The 4849-nt window shown below is 43.2% G+C and overlaps 1 protein-coding gene across 3 annotated transcripts in view; it reads right to left on the reverse strand.

Annotated features, from left to right (window-relative positions):
* Positions 1-3743, reverse strand: part of ATF7 (activating transcription factor 7) — a 119725-nt gene extending 115982 nt beyond the window's left edge. For 2 of the 3 annotated variants that reach the window (XM_011992576.1, XM_011992575.1), the window contains exon 1: positions 3617-3743. The gene's annotated coding sequence lies outside the window, so the exon portion shown is untranslated. Of the gene's footprint in view, positions 1-1990; positions 2045-3222; positions 3254-3616 lie in introns of those variants that run through there. The other variant, XM_011992577.1, reaches the window with a different exon arrangement.
* Between the last annotated feature and the right edge of the window lie 1106 nt (positions 3744-4849).

Consider the following 4849-nt stretch of genomic DNA (forward strand, 5'->3'; position numbering starts at 1 on the left):
AAAAAAAAAAAAAAAAAAAAAGCTTACAGAACTTGGGGTATTTACCCCCAAAGAGATGCCTCCTGTAGTCCCAGCACTTTTAGAGGCCAAGGTGGGGAGATGGCTTGAGCCCAGGAATTCAAGAAGAGGCTGGGCAATGTCGGGAGACCCCATCTCTACAAAATATTTAAAAATTAGCCAGGCATGGTGGTGTGCACCTGTGGTCCCAGCTACTTGGAGGCTGGGAGGACTGCTTGAGGCCAAGAGTCCTAGCTACTCAGGAAGCTAGGACTAGAAGATCTTTAGCCCAGGAGTTTGAGGTTACAATGATCTGTGATCACGTCACTTGCACTCCAACCTGGGCAACATAGCGAGACCCCATCTCTAAAAGAATGAAAGCGGTAAGTGTCATGAAATACTTGAAGACTACCATGTTAACAAGGAACTAGATTTATTTATTGTGGCGTCAGATAACAGAACTAAAGAGCTTCAGCACAACGTAAAAAATGTTTTAAAAGTAAAGCTTCAATAATGGAACAGGGTATCTGTGAAGTGGACACTTTCTCCTTAGAGCATTCAGAAGTTAAAAGACCAACCGTCAGTGATACCAGCTATGATATGTTTTCACATATCATGAATTTATTTGATCTCTCCTAAAAAAAAACCTCTTAGAGGAAGGCAACATGTCAAAATGAGTAAATGTCAGAGAAGCTTAAAAATTATTTTCTTTGACATATTTTTAAAGAGACAGAAGACTTTTTCATGAACTCCAAAACCATAGGACCATTTTCTGAGAAACCAACAACAAAAGAAATGAATGCTTTTTCCTTCTAAATGAATGCTGCATTTGTTTTTCTCAAAGAAACATCTGTACCTTAACTTTAGTACTTTTATCAAGGGATAAAGGACAATTACATACCAGTATGCCAACTAGTCTCAAGAAGACAGCTAGTTTTATTAGACATTTACATGGAGTTCTATCTGTTCCACCTAAAACTTCCTTGCAAGGAGAAGGCTCCTCCTTATCAGATGTGGATAGGAGGCTGCGGTAATACTAACTCCCTCCCACTGTAGCCTAGGAAAAACTCAGTCTTGACATGCACAAAACAATAACTTCTGAGAGCTTCAGAGCAGCTGTGTTCAGACAGAGCCAGCAACTTTACTCCAGGCAAAGAATTAGTCTAAGAGTTGGCTGAAAAAACAATTTTCATTTTAGGTTGGAAATGAGGAAAGGAAAGAGAACAAGATACAGTAAGTGGAGCTATTAACATTTTAAAACCGTGGTAAACAAACGTATTTAAAAATTACAACACTGAAACTACCATAGGGTGTAAACTTTGATCCACAAGTTGAAAGACGAGCGGTGTTATCACTCTAGCTCTCTGCTAGATGGTAACACTAGTGAGAAAAAATAATCTTGGGTTTAATAGTGCCCTAGTCAAAGCCAATCACCAAGTTTAGGACAGAAGACCAAAACAAGGCACTCTGCTTCTCTCACTGGGTATTTTTTTGTGCTGCTGCCAGGCAAACTGGAAATTTTCTGAATGTCCAATAGCAATGCTCTTACTGTGAAATACTAGAACCCAGCTCAGTAGTTAATGCTAAAGGGTCAGCAATGAATTGGTCTCAATGTGCTATAGGGGCAACTTCTTGGCCAGGGAGAAAAGTTTCAACTGATTGCAGAAAACCAAAGGTTAATACAACTACATACTCTGGTTTCTCTTCATATAATAGCTTTCCTGATATTTCGGACATTATTTCACTTCTCAAAAATAAAAGGAGAAGAGAAGGAATGTAAAAGCAAAATCTACGCAAGAGCAAAGAAGTTATTAATTGGCTATATTAGTCCAATTCGTTATTAAATGATACACAACTATCAAACAAAGGGCAAAGCCCTGACCCTTTTCTGTACAGAATTAAGAACTGGTAAGACTACTTAGTAGACCTGCCAAACTTTTCTTCAGCTTCTTTTCTTACAGACATGATACATTTCGCAAGAGCCTCCACTTACCTTACAACTTCCATGTGTAGGTACAAATTGTGTTTGATTTCCCCAGCCCTTGGCCTAAGACATTATGACATAGCTTTAGTTTCTGAGTCTGGACCCAAAGGAAAAAACTGAACATTTTTCACTTTCCTGAAATAACATGTCTATTTCATTTACACCATTTAAAAACATATTATATAAATTAACTAAAACGGCAACCACCCATTCGACAACTCTTTGAGAGTGACTGGGAAGCCACATTTAACAAAACAAACTTCATTTTAGCATTTCTGCTTAGAATGCCCATAAAGACTGATATCTCTAAAAGAATTACACTACTGCAAAATTTTTAAACACAGGACTCATGTGAGCTTGCTGAGAAAACTCTGCACACCCCCCACACACCTGTACTTAATATGACATGACCCTCAGAGATACTAAAACACCCTCTGTTAAGTAGAAAATAAACTTTTAAAGTTAGGAAAGTAGCAACGCGGGAATCTGGGTAGGAGGTGCCCTGGGTTGTAAACACCCTAGTCAGAGAACATAACAAGCAATTCAGAGCAACATATAAGTCCCTATGGGGCTCCAACTTGGACTGCTTTAAGTCCAAAGCCCACATCTCGGTGTTTCGGAAGAGTTTGGGAAATAGAAGAGAGGGAGAAGGAAAATCAGAGAAGCGATGAAAGTGTTCTATATTTCTCCTTCTCAACTCCCATCCCAGCATCTTGGAGGCTGGTCACCAGTCTGGGTGCCATAACCACGAGAAGCCCTAAATCAATATCCCAACCACCTGATACCTAGGCAAAAGACATGTGTATATCAGCCATCTCCTTCCCAAACACTTCTCTTATCAAGGCTCATATCCTTCCAGAAGCCATGCCTTATGGCGACTCAGCTCACCCATACTGTCCTCTTAAATTCATTCACTTAATTTTCTCCAAATCCATACTTTCTCTCTGATATCATGTCCCTGATGTTCTTTTTATTAATTCAAGCGAAATGCCACGACCCTCATTTCCTATAATCCACCCCTATCTATCTTTCCTGATAAACCCAACGGAGTGTTGTGTCACCAGATCAAGATCTTTGTTCTCATCTACTCATCCTACCTCCTGCCTATTACCCTTTTCCAATTCCAAGCTCCTAATCCCACTCTTTGGGAAGCCCTGGGTTTCTAACCTAGTTTAGTATCCCTCCTCTTTCTCCCATCCCACCCCATCCCATGATCCTTCCATTAGGCTCCACTAGACTACCCTTCCCTCAGGATTCAATTCCCCTCTCCTTGCCACGCCCTGCGCCCCCCGGGGCTACTTACCCCAAGTTCTCCCCACACTTCAAGACTCTGGCCCCGCCTTCCCCCCAAAGGAAGGAGGCGGGAGTAGGGAGAGAAGAGGGGCGGCACTCGGCAAGGAAAAAGCGATCTCCCATTAGCGCTCATCGCCGCCAATCGAGGCTTCCTTCTCTCCTATTGGTCGGCTTTGGCCTATGCCCCCACCCTCTTCCTCAGACAGGGCCCGGCCACCGCCTCAGCGCCCCCGTCCAATACAGACTGGGAGGGGAGACCCCAGCCCGGAACGCTGGGACTGGCCGGAGTTGAAAGGGAGAGTCCCGTCAGATCATGGGCTAGCTAATGTTAAAAGGACTTACCGGCTGGTAGCTCCGTTGCCTTCCGCCTGCCCGCGCTCGGTCCTACAATCTCTCTGCAGCTCCTCTTTTCCCCCCTCGGCGGAACGGATACTTTCCTCCCGTCCGGCCAGGCGCGCTCAACTCTCGCGAGAAGTCGTGGGGCCGCGGGGGAAGGGCGAGATCCGTAGGGGCTGAGTTGGAAAGCGGCCGAGAGGCGGGGCCCCGGGAAAAGAAGGTGTTGGGCTTGCTGTGGGCAGGGCTGGGGAGGGAGACTGAGCGAGTACTGTCCACACAAGTCACACGTGTTCGGCTGCAGAATCTAGCGGGAGAAAGAAAGGAAAAAGGAGAGAAGATCTTTACTGGTGCCTGTAGTGGTGGTTACCACTATCTTTCAGAGTCATCGCTTCCTTAACTGCAAAGTAAAATACCCTTAGCCCTAGAAATGAAGTCTATGTGTGGACAAAGCAATCCACCTGCCCAGCAATTCTAACACTACCATTTTACTAGTCCTATTGCCTTGGGTGAAAGTCTTCTCTTAGTCTCTGTACAATAGGACTAACAATCTCATTTTATTCAAATTGTTGTAATGATCAAATGAGGTACATGAAATTGCTTGAGGATTTTTTTAAAATCACTGTATTATTCAGCAAATATTTTCACAAAACGTAGGGCATACTACATACAAAGCATTGTTCTAAGCATGGGGTTAAAGAGTTATCAACCCAGGTAGGATTTATATTTGAGTGAGGAAGGGGAGACAATTAAAAAGCCAATAAACACAAATATTTCAAATAGTGAAAAGTGATTCAGAATAGTGAGACAGAAAGTTACTAGGAATGGGGAAGAAGCTTTACTCCTAGTATTTGAAAGAAGACCTCTTTGAGGAAGTAACACACCAGGAGTTGAATTATGACTTGGGAAGATTTCAGGGGAATTATCAAATGCAAAGTCTATATTCAAAAATGTATAGGTCTTGTTGAAGACAAACCAGGAAAAGAAAAAAGAAAAACAAAAAACAGGCTGGTTGCAGTGACTCACGCCTGTAATCCCAACATTGCTAAGCCAAGGCAAGAGGATTGCCTGAATCCAGGAATTTGAGACCAGCCTGGGCAACATGGCGAAAACTCAGCTCTACAAAAAATACAAAATTAGCCGGGCATGGTGGCCTGCACTTGTAGTAGCTATTCAGGGGACTAAGTGGGAAGATCACTTGAGCCCAGATCAGGCCACTGCACTCCAGCCTGGGCAACAGAG

The sequence above is a fragment of the Mandrillus leucophaeus genome, unplaced genomic scaffold, assembly GCF_000951045.1.
Source record: "Mandrillus leucophaeus isolate KB7577 unplaced genomic scaffold, Mleu.le_1.0 Scaffold414, whole genome shotgun sequence".
Lineage (NCBI taxonomy): Eukaryota > Metazoa > Chordata > Mammalia > Primates > Cercopithecidae > Mandrillus > Mandrillus leucophaeus.